Source organism: Mixophyes fleayi, chromosome 2 (assembly GCF_038048845.1).
Source record: "Mixophyes fleayi isolate aMixFle1 chromosome 2, aMixFle1.hap1, whole genome shotgun sequence".
In the NCBI taxonomy this organism is placed as follows: domain Eukaryota; kingdom Metazoa; phylum Chordata; class Amphibia; order Anura; family Limnodynastidae; genus Mixophyes; species Mixophyes fleayi.
Window position 1 is genome coordinate 262,366,755 of NC_134403.1, and position 23,380 is coordinate 262,390,134.

The following is a 23,380-nucleotide window of genomic DNA, read 5'->3' on the forward strand; positions in this document are numbered from 1 at the left end:
AAAACGTTGATAATAGTTAGCAAATCCTAAAAAGCGTTGAATAGCTCTGAGAGTAGTTGGCTGGGGCCAATGTAACACTGCATTCACTTTCTCCGGATCCATCTCCAGACCTACTCCAGACACAATATATCCCAGGAAGGGAATCTGAGATAATTCAAAGGAACATTTCACCAGTTTACAGAATAACGAATTTTCCCGGAGTCTAGAAAGGACCTCTGCCACATGTAATCGATGGGATGAAAGATCTTGAGAAAATATCAATATGTCGTCTAGATAGACAACGACACAAACATACAACAAGTCCCGGAAAATCTCATTCACAAACCCCTGGAAGACAGCTGGGGCGTTACACAACCCAAAGGGCATGACAAGATATTCATAATGTCCATCACTGGTGTTAAAAGCTGTCTTCCATTCGTCTCCGGCCTTGATCCGAATTAAATTATAAGTACCACGAAGATCCAGTTTAGTGAATATCCAAGCTCCCTTAATGCGATCAAAAAGTTCATTAATTAACGGAATGGGGTAACGATTTTTGATGGTTATGGCATTAAGACCTCGATAATCTATACATGGTCTCAAAGACCCGTCCTTCTTCTTAACAAAAAAGAAACCCGCTCCAGCGGGAGAAATGGACGGTCGAATAAACCCACGATGGAGATTTTCCTTGACATAGTCAGACATCGCCTGGGTCTCTGGTAACTCAAGGGGGTAAACACGACCCCTAGGAGGATTTTTGCCAGGTTGTAAATCTATTGGACAATCCCAAGCCCGATGAGGCGGAAGACGTTCTGACTGGGCTTTATCAAATACACCAGCAAAGGAGTTGTACTGTGGAGGAAGACCAGGTGGACAAGGTGTTATAGATGATTTATTTATTTTCACTGGAACCACTTGAGTCAAACATCTGTGATGACAATCTGAACCCCAGGAAATAACTTGCGGAACATTCCAGTCAATCTGTGGAGAATGGAGTTGAAGCCACGGAAAGCCAAGTACAATAGGACTAGTGGTAACCGGAAGAACTAAAAACGAAATTTGCTCTTGATGTAAAGCCCCGATTTGAAGGTTTACAGGAATGGTACGTTGAGTAATAGTTCCATTGATAATTCGTGAACCATCTATGGCCGTAACAGCAATAGCTGTTTTTTAAGGAGTCACAGGTAAAAACCACTGACACAAGGAACTTGAAATAAAACTCCCAGCAGCTCCAGAGTCCAGAAGTGCTTGCGATGTAAAAGACTTAGTAGAAGTGGAAACAGTAACAGCAAACGAGCAAACTTTAGAATTCAAAAGGTGTGGAGAGGATTCCAGGGACCCCAACCTTACCTCTCCAGAACAGGTTAGGGCCTCGCGTATCCCGACTTTCTAGGGCATGAGTTCAGCAAGTGATTAGGATCAGCACAATAAATACAGAGCTTATTCTTCAACCGTCGTTCCCTCTCTTCTGAAGTCAATCTAGAACGTCCTACCTCCATGGGTTCCACAGAAGGTGAGGGATGATGAAATCGAGAAGGCAGGCGACCCGATAATTTAGGTGAAGACTCCCTTTCGGAATTTCTTTCTCGGAATCTCATGTCCACTCTGTTGCACAAAGATATCAAAGCATCCAAAGAAGATGGTAACTCTTGGGAAGCCAGCACGTCTTTAATCTTGTCAGCAAGACCTTGCCAGAAGGCAGCTATCAATGCCTCACTATTCCATTGGAGTTCAGAGGCAAGTGTGCGAAATTGAATTATGTACTGTGCTACTGAACGGGATCCTTGGCGTAATCGAAGAATACTAGAGGCAGCAGAAATAACACGACCAGGTTCATCAAAAATTCTTCGGAAAGTTGAAATGAACATGGCACTATCCTTCAGCAGGGGGTCATTTCTTTCCCACAAAGGAGAGGCCCATGCCAGAGCCTGTCCAGAAAACAGAGAGTTTAAATAAGCCACTTTAGAGCGATGAGTAGGGAAATTTTGAGGTTGGAGCTCAAAATGAATAGAGCACTGATTGAGAAAGCCCCTACAAGCTTTTGGATCTCCATCAAATTTTGAGGGAGTAGGCAGGTGTAGAGTAGAAGCAACAGACACCTGGGATGGCACTGGAAGAGAAGAAGACTTAGGGGGATTATTAGTAGAAGATTCATTTTGCAAAGGATCTCCCCTAGAAACTAGAGACTGCAAATATTGAAATAATTGTTGCTGACGAGCATCTTGTTGTTCAACCCGAGTAACCAGGTACTGCAGCATATCCTTAGCTGTTGGTTCCGATCCTGGGTCTGTCATTGCCTGTTCTTACTGTCATGGGCACTAGGAGTTTTACCCAGTATTCACCAGGTGTAGCTACACTTACCAGAAGTGCGGACCTCTGGGTAGTGTGGTGAATCAGTGGAACCATACAGTAGAATAGAGGAAAGGAATGTCAATAGTATAAATGCTGAGTCTTGGCACCATGGAACTGGGATGGTACAGCAGTTTAGTAAACAAGATAAAATGAGAAAAGAGTCCAAGTGCCTTAGCACGCAGGTAGCATATAGCAGGCCAGTACTTAATAACTGGATAACGTTAGGCAAAGACCAATCAACAATATAGTAGAAAAGTCAGCGACTTGCAGCTACAATACAGAGGCACTTGTAGACTTTAGTCCAGCTAATAGGTACCATACAGAGTAGTAGCTATATCACAAGGAAACATGAATGGTCTACAGCTGGTAAGTTTCACCACGGATATGTAGAGAAGACTTGTCCAGCGCAGGAGTGTAACAGAATAGCGTGAGTGGTCTGCAATTGGCAAGTTGTACCATTGATGTGAAGGGAAGACTTGTCCAGGTGCAGGCATGGAACGGAGTAACGTGAGTGGTCTGCAATAGGCAAGTTTTACCACCGATGTGTAGAGAAGACTTGTCCAGGTGCAGGCGTGGAACTGAGTAACGTGAGTGGTCTGCAATAGGCAAGTTTTACCACTGATGTGTAGAGAAGACTTGTCCAGGTGCAGGCGTGGAACAGAGTAACGTGAGTGGTCTGCAATAGGCAAGTTGTACCACTGACTGATGTGAAGGAAAGACTTGTCCAGGTGCAGGCGTGGAACAGAGTAACGTGAGTGGTCTGCAATAGGCAAGTTGTACCACTGACTTATGTGAAGGAAAGACTTGTCCAGGTGCAGGCGTGGAACGGAGTAACGTGAGTGGTCTGCAATAGGCAAGTTGTACCACTGATGTGAAGGGAAGACTTGTCCGGGTGCAGGCGTGGAACGGAGTAACGTGAGTGGTCTGCAATAGGCATGTTGTACCACTGATGTGAAGGGAAGACTTGTCCAGGTGCAAGCATGTAACGGAGTAAAGTGAGTGGTCTGCAATAGGCAAGTTGTACCACTGATGTATAGAGGAGACTTGTCCAGGAGCAGGCAGATAACGGAGGTAGCGAGAGTAGTCTGCAGCGGGTAAGTTCTACTACCGATGTGGAGAGTAGACTTGTCCAGAAGCAGGCAGGTAATGGAGGTAGCGAGAGTAGTCTGCAGCGGGTAAGTTCTACTACCGATGTGGAGAGGAGACTTGTCCAGAAGCAGGCAGGTAATGGAGGTAGCGAGAGTAGTCTGCAGCGGGTAAGTTCTACTACCGATGTGGAGAGGAGACCTGTCCAGAAGCAGACAGGTAACGGATAACACGAGCAGAAACAGGAAACACCTCAGAGTCTCAAGGAATGAGAACCAAGAACAGGCAAAGGTAATAGGGCAACAGGTGCCTTAAGTACTGAGAGGTGATTAATTACCCAATGAGACTAGAGGCGAGGTATTAACAGTTCAGGGTTTCTGCACATGCGCAATCTTAGTCAAGATGGCGGACGGCCGCGGCTCAGGAGAGGCGCCAGCAGGAACGAGAGAGACCCATGTCCCAACCTAGAGGCACTAACAGTCCGGTGAGTGACACTATGTAACCCCTGGACCCAGTGCTCACTTTTACTGGGAGGTGGGGTCTTGGGATGGTAGATACAGGGGAGAAATCGCTGGTCACAGTAGTCCACTGCTTTCTCGAACATTGTAAACTAAACCTCCCAATGTGCCTGGGGAACTGAGAAATAGGAAATGACCCCTTGCAGAGTATGCCCCTTGCAGAGAACTGTGCAGCAGAGAAGGGGAACCATGGGAGTGCACCCATATATAAGGGAGACATGGTCATTGCCAGGACAGCACTTCAGTAAGTTCATTGAGCCTGTCAGGAAACACAAGAATCACAACAGTGTCTGTGTGCATATGTTAGGGAATTCAGACTGTAAACTCCAATGGGGCAGGGACTGATGTGAATGAGTTCTCTGTACAGCGCTGCAGAATCATCATCATCATTTATTTATATAGCGCCACTAATTCCTCAGCACTGTACAGAGAACTCGCTCACATCAGTCCCTGCTCCATTGGGGCTTACAGTCTAAATTCCCTAACACACACACAGACAGACACACAGACTAGGGCCAATTTGTTAGCAGCCAATTAACCTACCAGTATGTTTTTTGAGTGTGGTAGGAAACCAGAGCACTGTTTTCAGTGCAGTCTCCAGCATACATGCTGACATATCGAGCCTGGTCAATAGGCTTACCTCCTTGGAGAATGACAGAGAATCCTATAATGATTATATTGCTAAACTACAGGAGGCAGTGTCCTGCCAGTCATCCAAATAGACAGCCCTAACATGTCCCTTCATTACACTGCTCCCCCTTCACCACACTGCTCCTCCTGCATCACACTCTTTCACCTCCATCAGAGTCCTCCAGCTTCTCACACAGTAGCTGCCTAAGGCTGCCTAATGGTAGCACCGGGCCTGAGTGTGTGAAGTCAGTGTGACACGTCTATAGTGGTCAATAAGGTGTGTGATATCGGTGTGACTTGTGTATAGTGGTCAGTGTGTATAGAGTAAATAAATAGAGTGTTATGGACCATTCGAGCGAGGTCTTGCCTTCGGCCCCATGGGGTCTCAATCAGGCTCTGAGTCCTACCACAAAAGATGTGTCCTCTCAGAGAGTGGGTAGGATCTGGCTGTGGTTTTGTGTGGATTTGAGTTGTGGCATAATTGGCCCCAATTTTAGAGTAATTAATTTTGTGATTTATGTTAATATCAGCTGAGTTAGCTATTGTTTTCAGTTATCAGTTATTTTTGACAAAAAGAAGCTGAATGTAGTTTCCTACCCTTGGATTAATGTGATTGCTGAGCAAAGAAAAATATATTTCCCCATGATCATATCCTTATGTTAAATATTTTCAGTTATGATTAACATAAATATATAGATATTTTTTAATGAATGAATAGCTTTTATATAAACCAGCTTGTATTTTAGTTTTACTGTTCCTCTACAACTACTCAGGCAGCACAGATGACAACACCCTTTAAATTACACTAATAAATTAGATTAAGAAAAACAGCAAATTTTTTAACTCACTCGAACTAGAAAAATGGTCACATTAAAATAATTGCAAAAAAAAAACAATGTCTGAGAGCAGGTTTCAGATTTGTCCCTTTCTTTGTTAATGATAACAACATACATTAGTTCCAGAAAAAGCACATAAAATGGGTTTATATAATAATTAAATCTTTTTCCTGGTGCATGTTCCTTATAAAGTGTACTGTGACCTGCCAACACAATCCATTTCAAGTGTGTAATTATGTTTTGTACCTGCCCCTAGCCCACTTACTTGTATGTTGTAATAACCTGTGCTAAATATTTAATGAGGCACATGGGTATATTAATCAGTGACAAATTCTAAAATATCCTTATCTGCCATTAACCACTACATTATGTGTTGAAGCCAGCACAATTTCTAGTCAAGTTAAGCAAAAAACATGGGGTGAGATAAACTTGTCATCCTGTATACAGAAATAATTGTTATATAAAGAGCAGTAGTATTACTAGCTAACAGGTACTGAAGGGTTAATGTCATAAAATGGGATAACATTGGAGAGAGAAAAGGAGACAAAGGAGGGAGAGGAAACAAAGGAAGAAAGGAGAGCAATTTTGTGCAAAGACTGACAAAGGAATCTAACAGACAAAGGGCTGAGAACAATAAGCGAAGAGGCCCTGGATCTCAGACAATGAGTCCAGTGACAGCAGCACAATGGGGCTGTGTTGCCGACAGACATTATGTAACCAGGATCCAGTCCGGCTGGAGGGAGTTGCAGCTATTTTCAGAAGAGCTTTTGTTCACTACCAGTGAGCAATGCTTATTACTTCTCTTGGCTGCAGAGAAAGAACATATGAGGCAGATAAAAAAAGACTTTGGTCAACTTGCGTGATTCTATTGGAGTAATATTCTCTCACCTTGAAAACTCAACTGAAAAAAATAGAATAAATCGGAGAGTAAAAAAGACATATTTTCTAGTCAAAAAATATAAAGTATAATTTACTCGCATTTGGTAGATAAACCAAGAAGGCTAACATTTACATTTCAATTTTGCTGTTTTATGTATGGTTAAATTAAAATGTTTCTATGTCCTGCAAAGAATAATAATAGTTAAATATAAATATATTTCTGTATTGCAGTGATACATGGGCAGTTATTGAATGTGTTTACAAACATTTTTAATTCTCTTTGAACAGGTTTCAAATAGCAAGTGAAGTGAAAACTGTATACTGACCAACTTACTATTGGAACACATTTTCATTGGTTTCAGGTGAATGTCATGATACCCAGGCGAGGAGAAGTATTTTCAGGGATCTCTTTGGGTGAATATCTCATAGTGAACCCCTGTAAGTCTACTCTGCCATATTATACCCTTTCAGAGCCGAATTAACCTAATGGTTTTTGTGGGCTATAGCCCAGGGGCCTCGGGCCGCTGGGGGACCGTAACAAATGGTTTTATGCAATACTGCCGGCGATCGGGTCGGGGGCGGCCTCCCGTTCATTCTAGGCAGGCACAACTAACAGAAAATCTGATGCTGTTAGCTGCCCTGCTGTCAATGCGGCCGCGGTGCACATCGCGCTGCTAGAGAGAAGGTCTTGTGACATTATGACTCATAGTCACGCAAGATCTCCTCACTAATCAGCCCGCAGCCTACCGCACCCACACAGACAGCAGGACTAGAAGAAAGAAGAGGAGCCTGCAGGCTGCAGCGAGAGAAAAGGACCAGGTAAGTGCTGTATATATATATTGGGGGAAGGGGGAGCCTCCATTGCCCTAATCCAGCCCTGTACCCTTTTTGTGTGACTTAAGATACCAGGGACCATCTCTGGCCATTGGAAGCCTGCATGCACCCATCTATATATTTAAACCAGTGCATCCAAGCAATATAGGCATAACCTGTACCCAGTATATAAGCCATGAACTACTACAAATAGAAAAATTTACTTTAAGTTTGTAAGCAGGGGGCCTGAATCATCAAGCAACTGTCGTTTTTTATAATTGTACATAACTTGCACTCACGTTTGCCCATATTCAAGTACAAGCAGATCTCAAGAAATGTTTCCATTTGAATACGGGTATAAGTATGCTCTGGTTATATGGTACTTACTGTATGCAGACAGACACAACACACTGCAGGATAAGCACAATGCATAAGTGCAATATAAAGTCTAATCAGAACCCATGGGAAAAATAAATAAATAAATACATTAACAACAACAACAACAACAACAACAAAAGTTATTATATGATATACATATATCAGGATGTTCTTAATGCCTACTGTACATATTTTTTTTTTACAGTTGCTCTTAATTGCAAACATGTTCTGGCATGCATATGTGACCTCCATCACTAAAACTCGGGACTTACACTTGCTCTGTAGCTGGTGCATATTATGCGGCTAAAAATCAAATACCTCAGAGTTACCCAGAGATTGAATCGGACAAATATGCATGTGCTCAACTTTGGCACGCCCTTACTGTACATTGACTATGTGCATATGTCCCACCCCTTCCCCGTTCCGCCCTTTCAAATCATAAGCTGTCGGAAGTGTCCTTTTTGTTTGAACTTGACTTACATGGACTAGCGTTCACTGGCGTAAAATCTGCTTCTGAGCATGTGCAGAGCAATTTCACGCAAAATAGCACACTACGGGACTTATGTTCTCTGATGAATCAGGCCCAGAATGTGCAACATAGTGATGTCTTAACCATGTGAAAACTATGAATAACATTTTGCACCGACCCTCGGATGGAATGACCTTTTATTAAAGATGCCCAGTACCCACTTTTCACTACAGTAGGTATGGTTTATTATGAGGTTGTCTATTCATAGGAGTATTTTTTTCCCCAGTCTTTAACGGACATTCCTTATGCTTATGAAGTAGAAACAAATACCACTATATTTATGGTACTCATAAATGTTTTATTGTGTTTTTCCCATGCTTTGTGAAGAAGCATGTTTTTTATGAATGCCCCATGATCTCTTGTGATGTGCTTAATGCATGTTTAAAAGTAGATATTCATGGGTGGTTTTTCGTCATGTGTGGTACATTCAGTTCAAACTGGGGTGACGATAAATAGCAGCATTCACAGTCCATAAGGCATCCAGGAAATTGTCACTGTGTACTGACATCCCGGTCACTATGATCTCTATTTTCACAGCAGCTGCAGACAGGCGCAGGAGGAGGAGTAGTGTGTAAATGCGTATGAGAGCAAAGACTAATAACCAAAGTTCAAGGACTCCCTTTTTCCAAATAGTGTGGGTTGTAAAATATCACTTTGCTCCAGTGTTATATTGTTAGTAAGGTGTCACATTGTTGTCAAGGTTAAAAAAAAAAGGAATCCTGACTATCGGGTTCAACCTGTCCTCCATATGAATGAGAGAAAATACCTTTTTGATGCCATAAATAGTAATGCAATTTTTTTCTGTATGAACATTACCATATTCAGAGGTGGTGACTCTGCACACCTTCCATCAAAAGGTTTCTTGAAAGCATCCTCTATTTCTGTTAGGAACCCCTCCAGCCGGCACAACACAACCCGGAATCTACTCTGCCAATCAGGTGTTCACTGGAGCACCTGATGGTGGGGACAGACTGGGCTGCAGACTGACAGAGGGTCGTGAAGTGCGTACCGGCTGGGGAGAACCCAGGCAAGCGGAGTGAGGTCCACGCAGAGGTCAAGGGCCGGCAGCAGACAACAGTATCGGTAAACAAGCTGAGGTCACGGGTCACAGCCGGAAAGCAGGAACGGTAAACAGGCCAGAGATCAGGGTCACAGGAAACACAAGCGAAGTCCAATTCAAAGCCAAGGGTCATACACGGGAGATCAGTAATGGTATCAGAATACAGGAACAGGGACAAGCAGGTCAGCAGACTGGAGCACAGAAGCTATAACCGGCAATGAGGTAGCTGTAAATGTACAGGTGAGCCAATCAGAGCTTAGCTCTGCAACTACTCCCAGGAGCTGACTAACAAAATAATTACAGCCTAATAGCCAGCTGTCCCCTGTTGCCGGGACGCGGCGCTACAGTGCTGGGCGTCCGGCCGTTGCCTCGGCAACGGTCGGGAGTTGCAGGGAAGTGACGTCCCGGTCGTCATGGTGATGGCTGGGACGCTGGGGCAGACAGGAAGCGAGTCGCGGCGGCTGTGAGTACCGCCGCGGCTCGTGACAATTTCAGTTACTACTGCCTCCCTGTAAGGCAGGTTTTATTCTTTATTACCTTTACTTTAAAAATCCCTTTTGTTGTTGATGGAACCTCAATTATTGTAGTGCTAAAGGATTTCCACTTGTAATGGTATAAATAGTTAAGAAATCCTTATAATAATTATTTATAAAGGTATGATATCTCTTATCCAGAAACCCTTTATTCACAAACTTCCAAAACCCAGAAGATAAAAAAAGGATGATTTAAAATATCATGATCTCATACATTATGTGCATCCTACTGCAGTCACTGTGACAAGCACTGCTAACCAAGTAAATGAGGAGGATAATGTCAGGGGCAGTATGAAGAAAGACAGTGGTAATTTTTAAATACAATTTACTGTGACAGGATGGACCGCCTATGCCACCCTGTTTGTTGTTGCTGGGAACTGTCTGGGCTTACTTTGCCACTGTTCCCTTTCGTTATCCCAAATGTGCCCTCTAACCGCAGTAAGAGGGGCTTACAAATGCTGCCACCACTGGACTCCTTACCGGCATCCAGAACCGGGTTCCTTCTGGGTAACTGTCATAGCTAGGGTACCCCCTTGCTGGTACCCTGATCTCTTACTATGGATCAGGGTTGCTGTGGATGGATCTCCCCTGGCCTATTACACTGGCAAGAGCTGCTGGGTAGCGGGCAGAGCAGTGGTCCAACCCTCAGACAGCCGGGAACAGATTCCATTTTAGGTCTAATCTGTAGGTCACAGGATTTTCAGCATGGAGAAGTTCTCAAGCAGGTCTTTGAAGCAAGTGATGATTATTTGCTTTCACATTGGTTGAAGGTACCAGTGATCAGGTCAGATGGAACAAGAATGATGCATTCAGTACAAACCAGTTCTGTTTTATACAGTGTTGGACACAGCCTCACAGGGTAAGCCAGCCCCCTGAATTCTGAGTTATTTTTAGTAACAGGATGCAATATGTTTACCCAAATATGGATTTAAATGCAATTTATACTTAACAAGATTTACACTTTTCTGCGATATCCTGAATCCCATTGATCAGAGATTTCCTTTCACTTTAACCAGGATACAGGCAACAGCTTCCTACCATGCATTCAAGTGTTGGTCACTCACATTGAATAGACTTATTTAGTGTTTCCTGCTGTCCGCAAAACAGACTCCCTCCTCACATATGCCTAATTGGAGATTTCCTCTAGCAGTTACAAAACCCGAAACAAGACATTTTCTCTACCAAAATACACAAAAGACTTCCTCAACAAATGCTTATTGCATCAGAAATGGATACCTCAAAAATGAATGCCATTTCTCTACAAAGTGCCACATGATATAGTAAAGTCAGTACATTGCAATGATATAAATATGCGCCCTGCTCTATTTCCTTTAAATAAATGTATACCATAAGTTATTTATAAGGGATCTAGTCATACTCCTCCCCCCTTGTCTATGCGGGCAACCAGTGTGCCATGTCCCCACGATTTGGCTCCTGGTCCGCAGTCTCTTCCTGCCGAGACAGTCCATCCGCATTATTATGAGCTTTTTCTTGCTTGTGAATTATGTGAAAGTCATAAATTTGAAGGGCAAGACTCCAGCGTAACAATCTGCCATTTTCCCCTGAGGTGTGTTTGTTACGGACTTACCTGTCATCCCCACTCATCCAGGTTCCGCGGGGAATTCAAATTCCTGTCAGTATAAAACATTCACTTTGACACTCGGTGAGTGTCAAAGCAACATCTCTTGTTCTTGGCTCCTGTTGCCTGTGGATACCTGCTTCCTAGACCCCTGCTATTTCCAGTGTTCTGATCTCTGCCTGTTTTGACCATTCTACATCTCCAGTCCCAGTGTACCGACCCGGCTTGCTGACTACTCTTCTGTTCTGGTGACCTGTGTACTGACCCGGTTTGCTGACTACTCTTCTGTTCTGGTGACCCATGTACCGACCCGGCCTGATTGACTCCGAGCTTGCCTTCTGATTCTGCCTGCATTGCCTTCCTGTGAACTGACCCGGCCCATCTTACTACGCTACTCCTGCTCCTACTACGCTGCACTACATCTAAGGGTGAGCCTGAGGACCGCAACCTGCGACTCCTGGCAGCGAAGCCCATCCCGCCTTGCGGCGGTTCTTGATGAACACCGGGGAGATCGTTAGACTCCGCACCTCAGGTAAGCCAGCTATATTTAGATTGTAGTATATCCAGTAAATCTGTTACAGTGTTGTAGCCACTTTAAAGGATTATGATCAGTCACCACAGTAAAATGTCATCCATACAAATAAGGTTGAAGTTTTTTCACTGCCCAAACAATGGCCAAACATTCCGTCTCAATTGTGGCACACCCCACCTCACAGTTTAGCAGTTTTCTGCACAAATAGGCCACAGGGTGCTCCTGCCCATCTGGCACCACCTGGCTAAGTACTGCTCCCAGTCCATACTGTGACTCAGTTTGCACAATAAAGTCCTAGTCATAATTGGGCGCCAACAGTACTGGAGCACGAACCAATGCTTCTTTTAACAGCTGAAATTCCAGCTCACAAACACGTGCCTAGTCAACTGCTTTGGGGAGTTTCTTCTTAGTGAGATCTGTCAGGGGCTTTGCTACAGTACTAAAGTCTGTGACGAAACATCTGTAGTACCCTGAGGTCCCTAAGAAGACCAGTACTTGTCAATGGGTGGTAGGCCGAGGCCAATCTCGGATTGCCTCTAACTTAGCTGGTTCTGGCTTAACCCTACCTCTCCCCACAAGATGACCCAGGTACTGCACCTCTGACATTCCCATTTGACAATTGTCTGCTCTGATGGCCAGACCTGCCCACTAAATTTTCTCTAACACTTGCCATACTTGTTTCAGATGGTCCTCCCAGGATTTACTGAAAAGGGCAATGCCATCCAAGTATGCCTGAGCAAAGCCTTAACACTCTTCCAGCAGGTGATCAACCATATGCTGGTAGGTCGCTGGCGCGTTCATCCTCCCAAATGGCATGGACTTAAACTCGAACAGGCCAAATGGGGTGATGAAGGCTGACCGTTCCTGAGCCTCAGGGGTCAGCAGTATCTGCCAATACCCCTTGCTTAAGTCAAAGATGGAAATATACTTTACCTCAGCTAACTTGTCTAACAGAGCATCAATTCGGGGCAGGGGATAGGCATCAGACACGGTCACCTCGTTCAACCGGCGGTAGTCTATGCCAAACTGCATTGTCTTGTCCTTCTTGGGAACCAATACAACGGAGGACGAACATGGACTTTGTGATGGCTGGATCACCTTTAGCGCTAGCATTTCCTGTACCTCCTTGTATATACTTTCCTTGGCCTCTGGTGGGATCTGATTAGGCGGGCTGCCTAACTGGCCTATGCTCACCAGTGTCCACATGGTGCACCACCAATGACATCCGACCGGGCTTCCTACTGAACCCACCAATGACATCCGACCGGGCTTCCTACTGAACTGAGTCGCAAAGGGCAACAGCACTGCCTCAAGTTGCTCCCTCTTACGGGCACTGAACTGCTCATCCAAGCCCACTTCCTCTACACCACCTTCACCTCTGGCATCCGCGAGGAGGTCAGGTAGTGGGTCACTTCCTGGTTCCTCAGTTGGTAAGCAGTAAACTGCTGCTACCGACTCCACACGCTTGTGGTATGCCTTCAACAAATTTACGTGGTAGGTCTGCTACCATCGCTATCAAATGACACCACAAAAGTGATGCCACTCAGGCATTTTGAGACCATGTACAGTCCAGCCCAAGCAGCCTGGGGCTTGTTCTGGTGCGTGGGCATCAGAACAAGGACCTTCTGCCCCACCTCAAATACTCTGGCATGCGCTCCCTGATCATACCAAGTCTTCTGTTTTGCTTGCACTACCGTAAGGTTAGCCTGCGCAAGCCCCATGAGATTCTCTAACCGATCTCTGAGCTTCAACACATACTCCACCACAGAGACAATCTGGGTGGGTAGGTCCCCTTCCCAAGACTCCCTGAACAGGTCAAGAGATCCACAGACATATAGTATTTCAAAGGGGGAGAAACCGGTAGACTCCTGTGGCACCTCCCGATAAGCAAACAGGAGGTGCGGCAGGTAGTGTTCCCAGTCCGCCCCCCTGAAGTTACAAATGCCTGTAGCATGTGCTTCAGAGTACCATTGAACCGCTCGCACAGTCCGTTAGTCTGGGGATGGTAGGGGATAGTACAGAGTTGCCACACTCCACACTTTGCCGAGAGACACTGGATCGGTTAGGATCTCACTAGGGAACTGCACTTTGCTAAATACTCTTAGCAGCGCATCTGCTACCTTTTCCGCAATTATGGAGGACAGTGCTACAGCCTCTGGATACCACGTATCGAAGTCCACCACGATGAGGGCACACAAGACGCTGAGACATATCACAGGACTTACAGTACGCCCGGACATCATTTGACATTCCCAGCCAGAAAAAGTTCTGTGTCAGGCGCTTCAGTGTTTGGTCTCTTCCCTGGTGTCCTACCATAGGGATTTCGTGGACAACGAACATCAACGGACATCAGAAAGCCCCCTGGTACCACCAGCTGAACTTGTTCCTGGACTGGTATATCACCATCTACCTTCCTAGCTACACGGTACAAAAACCCTTTACGCCAGGTCGCACTTGCCATCTCCATCGCTGAAAAGCTGCTGCCAGCCTGGCGCCTCATGCCTTCCAGTGAGGGATCAGAGAGCTGAGCTGCCCTAAACTTTTCCCTGCTGCCCTCACTATCGTCTAAGTCAGGATATGCTACAGGGGGGTCTATGTTGGGGTTTATAGGGTCAGTCAAAGTTGGGTCAGTAAAAGGGGGATCACTGTGGTCAGCTATACTCACCGCTGGAGCTGGCATACTGCTAGGGACAGGAGCATCACCGGGCACCCCCACAAGATCAGGTTGGCAAGAGACAACATCATCTGTGTTGCTAGGGGACGTAGTCTTTCCAGAGGCAAAGGACTGGCTGCTTCCTGAAGAAATAGCAGATGTGGTCTCTTCCTCTGGGTTGGCTGAAACTATGGTTGCTGGTGATTGCTGTTGTCTAGCAGCTGTGGTCTTTACCTCTGGACTGGATTGTGCAGCTGTAGATTCTGGTAGATCATGAAGACACTAGTTTGTCAGCTTGGCTCCGGGTAATAGAGTTGAGAAATGCTGTCACAATTCCACCCCCAACATCGTTGTCCAAGATCACATCAGTCGGGAGGCCATCCATAACGGCAACATCTAGCAACTCTCGGCCATCTTCCCAGTCCAGATACACCCTTGCCACAGGCACTTCCTTCTCTAGTCCATCTGCCACAATAACTTTGGCAGTGCAACGCTACAATACTGCAGCAGGATCAATAAGATGGAGACTCACAACAGTAATTGAGGCCCCTGAGTCTCTAAGTCCTTCACCCTGCAGGGGTCCCACTTGGACCAGCTACAGGTTCCTCCACATGTTTTTGTGGGGTCTTTTGGACAGACATATGACTCTCCGCTGAGTCAACTTCAGACACGCCACACTCCGTTGGGCTGGCAGGGGTGAAAACAGTCTCTACTGGCTCACCTTCGCCAGTCAAGCAAGTCAGTCGGGCCCCAAGACTCGGATTATGGGCACGAGTCTTGGGTGCTGGAGCTGTGGAACCTGAAATGATTGTTTTTCTTTAGCTGTAGTACTTCTTCTTCAGCCTGGGCTCTGATGGTCTCTGATAACTCCCAGGGACAGGGTGGGGCAGTGGCTGGCGAGGGCTACCCAAAGGGTTAGGTTCTTGCTTTGGGGGTGAGTAGAAGAGGGGTGTCCCCCTGATTGTACAGTCCTTTCGTGTGGCTGTTAACCGGGCGCTTCTGCCAGTGTGGCCTCACTACCCCATACTGATCCGCCAGCTGGAGCGGCTGCTTCCAGGGTGCCTGACTTCCTGTCCAGCACCCATTCTTTCACCTCCGGTGCACACCAGTGGTGAAATTGTTCTTGTTACATTAAGTCTAGTACCTCCTCTACAATCTGGGCACCTGCTCCGTGCACCCACTTTCTGGCAGACTCCCGCAGCAGGTTGGCAAACTCCTCATTGGTGGCATGGAGGTTCTAGTAAAGGTCCTGGAACCTCAGACGATAGGTCTCTGGGGTAATAGTGTACTGTTTAAGGAGTGCCCTTTTCACTATATCATAGTCCGCAAAGTCCTCTGAGGGTACCCCATGGTAGGCCTCCACTGTACATCCTTGCAGTTTGGGCACTTAAACCAATCCTCTCTGGGTACAGCGTGTAGCCTGCAGGTCCTTTCAAATACCTGCAGGTGCTCATCAATATTACCAACACAGTCCTCAAATATAAGGCAAGGTAGAGATGACAGTCCTGATCGCCTAGGGGGCGCCTCCCCACTAGGCTGCATGGCCCTTCCCTCTTGGCGCCATGCCTCAATGACCTGTGCCCCCTCAGCTGCAACTAAGTTATTTATAAGTCATCCAGTCACACCTATATTTTAGCAATGAAGCTCCAAATAACAGAAAAAAACATTATCAGGTAAACCCCATGTCCCAAGTATTTCTGATAATAGATCTCATACCTGTATACCTGACTATAGCCCCTGCAAAGCTGGGTACCTCAGTAAAAATGAAATAATGGTAAATTTCAAAGCTAGTGTACTAGTTCACCTCTTCCCAATGCATTGCCTCCACCTGAGTTCCTTTCTATCTTTTGGGTTGTAGATCTTGACAAAGTCTACTATCGTGTTGACTCAGGAAACAGCCCAACTAACAAAAAATGACTGGTAATGACACACACACACACACACACACACACACTCACACACCAGGTAAAAAAGAGGAATAAAGACATGTCATACTTGTCTTAAATGGCCTGATAACTGGAAGGCCAGTAACTTAGTAAATAAGGAGTAAAGGAGTAAAGAAAAAGTACTCTGTCCTCAACAGAGATAGAGTGGCTGAGATGACAGTAAGTATGACCATGTGAGAAAACGGTAAAATAATTTCTGTGTTGACCATTATCACAATGATATAGCATTCAATAATGGCTTTCAGTAATAACATGCAATAGAAAAATCAGCAACAACACTGGTGACAATGGTAGAAACAGCAATACCAAAAATTACATATGGCATGCAAAAATGACTGTGGCAATGATAACTTGTTAGAACTTGTCACCATGTGATTAGTAGCATAACCACCCAAATGAAGGAAGTGGAATTAATATGGGCAGTATTCACAGTTAGACCTACAGGCACACACCTTAAACTGGCCAAATTCCTTAAGAAGACATAATCAAATTGGAAAACACCAGGATCAGAAGAATGAAACCCATCCTCTTAGTTAGAAAAAGCTTAGGTAGCAGCATGTAGTGGTTAGGATCATAGGATCAGTGCAACAAATATAAAATGAACACAGTGATGACGTTACAATGAGTCCCTTTATAATCAGATCAATGAAGAATTGTGTCTCTCTATTGAAAAATATAATTATGGGAGTAACAGTCCTAACAATAATAATAACTAAAGAACATTCTAAGAAGAGAATGATGTAGGTAGTCTGTCAGTCCTCCTCCTAACTCCCTTGTCCCAGCTCTCTCCCCCAGTTAGTACCACCCAATTTGTGTCTCCCCCTTTCCTTTAGGATTTAAGCTCTCAGGAGCAGGGCCCTCTTTCCTAGTGTGCTCCTTCTAGTATTCCATCACCCTCTGTACCTCTTGGCCTGCTTCCCCAGCCCTATTTTCTTAAGCTTTGGCCTACTTCTTGCTCATTGTCCCAGTAATAATTTGATTTGCACTGCCATGTTACCTGTGTCCGTGTATATATTTTTGTTCATTTTTTGTTCTTTCTGTATCATGTTGGGTCATGGCTCACTGTTTTCTGCATGTCATGTACGGTGCTGTGGACCCTTTGTGGCGCCTTATAAATTAAAGATAATGGTAATAATAATAATAATAATAATAATAATGAGCACAAATGTGTTTGCAAGATGAGGGGGGAGTAGTCCCGGCAGAGTAAAGCAGCTCATGACCAGACCTCAAGTTCAGGAGGGTAGCTGTACTATTGCTCACTGCTGTGTATAGCGCAGTATGTAGTATGTTATTCACACTTGCTGTGGACACTGACCAGTTATGGAAACTTTGTAGACTCCTGAAATAAGAATAATGGCCTGGATGGGTCCCCAGTGACTATCCTTACTAGACAATACGGTTGAAGTAGTAGCAAAAGTGTCACAACTGGAACAAATCAAAGCACAAACAATAGGTACAGTTCCAGGCTCCCTCTGGATTGGACTTGTACTCCTTATGGACTGGACCTGGACTCCATTTGAACCATTGGATATGACCTGGACTCCCTGTGGACCTCTGGATTGGACATGAACTCTCACAGTACCTCTGGATTTGACCTGGACTTCTGGCAGCTTGCACTCCAACTCTGACAGTTTACTCTCAATGGCAGAGTAACCTCTCGGGATGGCAGTTCTCTCTGTGATTCTGACACTCCTGCAGTGTCAGAACAAATTGTCTGTCATGCGTCTGGGGCAGTACAACTGTCAACCTTAATGCAGGTGTCCTAAGGCGACCTTCCAGTTTAACGTTCTCTAGTGTCTGTATCCAATCCCTCTCATCTATGCATTTCTCCATTGACTTCCTGTGTTTTGAACTCCTGTCTACCGAACCCGGCTAGCCTGACATTGTCTTTGCCTGATTGCATGAGTACCAAACCCGGCTAGTCTTGACTCCGCTTCTGCCTCTTGCACCTCTACTGCATTGTGTGCATGTGTATCGAAACATGGCTTGTTCTGACTTCCCTATTTTCTGCTGTTATGTACTCAACTGCCAGCACTTGTACCGATATTCAGCTTGTCTGACCATGCTCCTTCTAGCCTCCATGTATAACTGTGCGGTGCCTTCTTCCCCTTAGCATGCAATGCTACATCCTAAGGCAGGCTAGTGGACAACGACCTGCAAGTTCTCAACAGCTAGCCCATCCTACATTGCAGCGGTTCTAGGTGAACACCATGGAACTTGTTGGACTCTGCACCTCTGCTGGGTAATAATAATCTGGGTTAGCACTAGGGGGTATCAAGCTGCGTTTTTTTTCAGCAATTTAAAATTGCCGCAAATTGAGATTTTAAGTGCAAAATCACCATATATATCAACCTGCAATTTTGACTTTCCAAAATCCAATCTCTGGTGATTTGTGTCGATTTTAAAACATCTATCTCTCCCATGTTGTAGTCAAACTCGCCAGAGATTTAACACAAACTCGCCCAAGTTTCAACAGAAATTGAAACATGCCCGAGATTGAACAGAAAAAAAAAACATGTTGTTTGACCTATCTGGTCAATGTTAATATAACTGGAGGTACAATGGAAGTTTAAAGAATGCATGTTTTTTGTTGCAGAGGGGAAAAAATAATTATTAATTTTCTTATAGGGACAAAATATTATATGAATAGTTTAGTGGGTCATATTTAATTAATTATTATATGTAATGGATTTTTTTTACATTGTATTATATTACAGTGGCTTAATATTTCATTACCAGTGGGACAATATTTATATTTTATGATGTGGCAACACTTAATATTTCCTGATGGTGACACCATTAAAAGTACATACATGTGGCACTACAAGTGTCAGCATGCACATGAGCACTTGTAGTTTCACAAGTATGTAGTTTAAATGGTGTCCCCATCAGGAAATATTATCATCATGAGAAAAAAAAATATTACAACACTGGTAATTAGATAGTAAGTCAATATAGTAAAATAAAAAAAATGTAAAAAAAATTACATATATTTATTACAGAAATGTGCACCCATCATGTGTAAGCGTTGAATTTGCTCTTATTAAGGGACATATTTCAATTTCTGGAAAGCCCAAATCCCTGAGACACATGAAGAGCAAGTTTGCAAAATTGCAGATTCATACATTTGGCAATTTGTATAGGTAGAGTGGCAAAACGTTGGGATTGCAATTGGTAACGAATTCGAAAATGGCGATTTTGAAAGAAACACTTCTTTTACACTAAAATCGACATTTAATAAATCAGCAAAACTAAACTTGCCAGAGAAAATCGCTGGAAATACAAAATCGCAGCTTGATACATTTACCCCTTAGAGTCTGATTCATTCTAGCATGTTACACTTTGCCTCTCTCTGCAGCATCCTTCTCCACAGTACTATCTCTCCCAGCCACTCTTGTGTTCCCTGGCAGGTTTAGTGGACTTCGCTGTAGTGCTTCTCTCTCTCCATTGGCTCCAGCGAGCGGTTCCTCCTCCTATCTCTACACTCCCAGAACCCAGTCTCCAAGGACAGGCGAGGGTCCAGGCATTATATGATTATAGTAAAAGTAGAGATGTCTTTTGCCTCTCTTGATATCTAAATATAAATATCTATCTAAATATAAGGAAGCACATAGATGTATACACAAGGAGAATGCAAAAGCGTACACTCTCTGTTGATAGAAGCTACATGGAATCCTTTATGGATGCATATTAGACACACTCGTGTTCAACTCTTTTAATTCATTTTTGTCATGAGATATGTTTTGACCACTTCATTTAACGTGTTGAACATATTACACAAACAATTTGGAGAAAAACAGTTTTTGGTTTATTTTGTACAGTGCAACCTGCTCATGTGATTAATGCTTAAACTGATGTAGAATATGTTAAAATTTTATATCAAAATTGTATGGCACTTTAAGTGAGAAAATGTTCTGACTTCTGGCACTGAAAAGGGTTCAACCCAAGAGTGTAACTATAGGCATAACAGTCAAAGTGACTGTTCTGGGACCAGGGCCGACAGAAGAAGGTATAGTGCTCCCATAAGCACCCCCACTAGCCACTGCTTCGTAGCAGACAGGAAAGAGTGGGTGCTACATCTCCTGCTCCATTCAGTCTGGGAATGTGGTGCTGGGCATTGGCATCACAGCCCAAAGCTACTCTCCCAACCCATCACTGACAGTGAGGTGCAGCAGCTGACAGCATCACAGGTTGCCAACAGCTGCCAACTGTGCCTCCTTCATGTCAGTGACCGACGCTCCAGGTGGGGGCACCATCGGCACTTTAAAAACACAGAATGACTGAAATTTTGTTACTAATTCAGAGTTTTAGGCACTCCTAGCCATTGGCTCCCTAGGTTTGCCTAATGGTAATGCCAATCCTTTATTGGTCCAGGGTACTGATCACAGAAGCCAAATGTGGATTAAAGTACAGACTATTACTATATATAACAAATTTGTCCAGGCAGTTATATGCAATGAGTACTCTGCCCTGTTGTATACTGACTGGGGATGGAGCAAACATTCATCAACATTTATTTATTTATAGTGCTAGAATTTTTTTTAAAACATTAAACATTTGAGTTCTACTACATCTCATATCATTTTCCTGCCCTTCATAATACTTGACTCTGAGGCTGCAGAAGTCCAGTCCAAAGGGCATGACATAGAATGCTTTTGTTTGCTGCCAATTCAATTCCCCTACTCACTTACAGGTCTTCATTTTTCTGGGACCAACAAATATCAGATGTTGCCTGCTAGCTTTTCACTTTCTGGTTCTACACTAAACAGTGATTAATTAAGGAGCATAACTGGCGTTTTTTTTACATATAATGTGCACAATTACTCTGCACATTCCCAGAACCAGACCACATGCTACAGAACGCAGCAGCGCTCAATTCACTTTTGAGAGCAAAGGACACTTACGACAGTCTACAATTTCAGGGAGGGAAAGCGGTGTGGCAGGGGGTTATGCCTGTAGTCAACGTACAGTAAGGACGTGCCAAGCTCGAACGCACGCACCAGTGTCCTATTTAAGCTCTGGGTATCTCTAAGGTACTCGTTTTTCACCGGTATTTCTTGCTCCAGCTACAGGTCTAGTGTGTGCTGATTACTAGTGATGATGGCTGTGTATGCATGCTAGAGCATGTCTATGCAATCAGGAGCAACTGTAACAATGTTTTTAAAGTAGACTTTAATTACATTATAATAAATATTTTTCATGGAAAAAAACATTATTTTTTAATGTTTTGTCATCAATGACTATATTACTAACAGGGAAATTAATTGAATATGTTTTTTTTTCTGTGTGTTCTTTTGTGAGATTATATTCCTCACATGTATTGGACGTATCCTGCAGTGTCCTGTTTAGTATAGCAGAGCAGACCTACACCCATATTCAATACCACACGTAGCTTAACATCAGCTCATTGTTGAATACGAACGTGCGTATACCCATTTCATGTGCATTTTTTAAAAAAATACACATTACATTAGTTTTGTGTGCCTTAATCAATCAGGCCCTGAGGTCAGTGCAGGACAGGAACAGCACCATTAGTCTTGTCACCAGCAATGGCTCTGCACATTAGTCTTGGCTCTAGACATGCACTCTGTATATTAAAAATTGTCCCTCTCCGGATTCAGTCTCAATCCCCCCTTCGCCCCTATTCTCCCCTTTCTCCTTCCTACCTCTTCCCTGTCCACTTTATACATCTTCACTGTTCTCTTAGGCCGTTTTCCAATTCTGTGCTTCTATAACCAGTATATCTGTTTATATTATGCAAATAACCTAATCGAGTTTGGTCTTCTCTTCTTGCCTATACTGTAAGGTATCACTTGTTTCTGCTACCTTTCGACCATGTCAGTTGTTTGTATTTTTATGTGATGAAACTTAATAAAGTCTTTAAAAGAAAATTCACTCTCTTTTTTTTTGCCACTAATCAATGAATGGGGCTCCTACCCCTCCCTTGTCATCTTTAGCTACCCTTACCACCCTTGTTATTGACCATGAATTGCCCTTTTTAATATGACTTCATTTATGTTATGCATGCTTTTTAGTTTTGTGCTATGTAACTTTTGTGAACCTTTGTTTGCCTATGTGACCTATGTCTACCTTGTTAGTACAACCATCATGTACAGCGCTGCAGAACATGTGGTCTAAGAGGAACCCTGGTAGGTTTTGTCTTACCTATAGCATACCACAGGAAAGTGTAACTAGGGGATTGCTCATGAGATACCAAGGGCAAAACAGTACTTGCCAACTTTGGCTGACTCCCCTCTGGGAGATCCCACAGGAGAGCCACAAGAAGGAAGTGCAGGGGGTGTGACAGGGCAATTGCAATAATTAGCATCATCAAGACCTTACCCTGCCCAATTAACTGGGATAGTGGTGGGATCCGGGAGGGTGGTCTGCTCTACTGGGAATTGGAGCATTTCCTGGACATTCGGGAAGAGAAGGCAAGTATTGGTTAAAGTAAAGCAAATCCAAAATAAAGGCAGTGGCCAGGACAGGGAGATAGCAGTATTGTTCGAAAGTGGCCAGGGTGGCAATTTGGGACCAAGTATGATAAGATCCATTTTTCTCTTACCAATGGTGTGACTGCCTTTCTTCCTGCCTTTTTAATTTCTATACATTCTCTCATCCCCGAATTCAGACATTGAGTGGAACGATCCAGCTCTTTGTTGCCAATTCTGGTTGGGGCTTGCAGAACAAATCAAAGATTTCCTAGTCCAATAAGCTGCCCTTGAAACTGAAGAAAAGAATGCAGCTGGCAATTAAAATTCATAGGCGCATTACAGATAAGAAGATTGAGAAAGAACAAGGTGCCTTTACTTTGTCTCCTACCTCCACTTCTGTTGCGGACAATTTTACCTGCACCTATCCCAATAAGTTGGGAATAGACCAAGGGCTAGATTTACTAAGGGGCTGTTTGCTCAAACTACCTCTTTTCAGATATTTTTCCGGTGATTTTGAAAACCGCCGGATTTACTAAAACCCAAACTGCCATAAAAACGGCCATAATTGACTTTTTTCAAAACCACCACTTTACAAACCGCCATCCTGATTTTAACAATGATGAACATACAAACAGCCGGATTT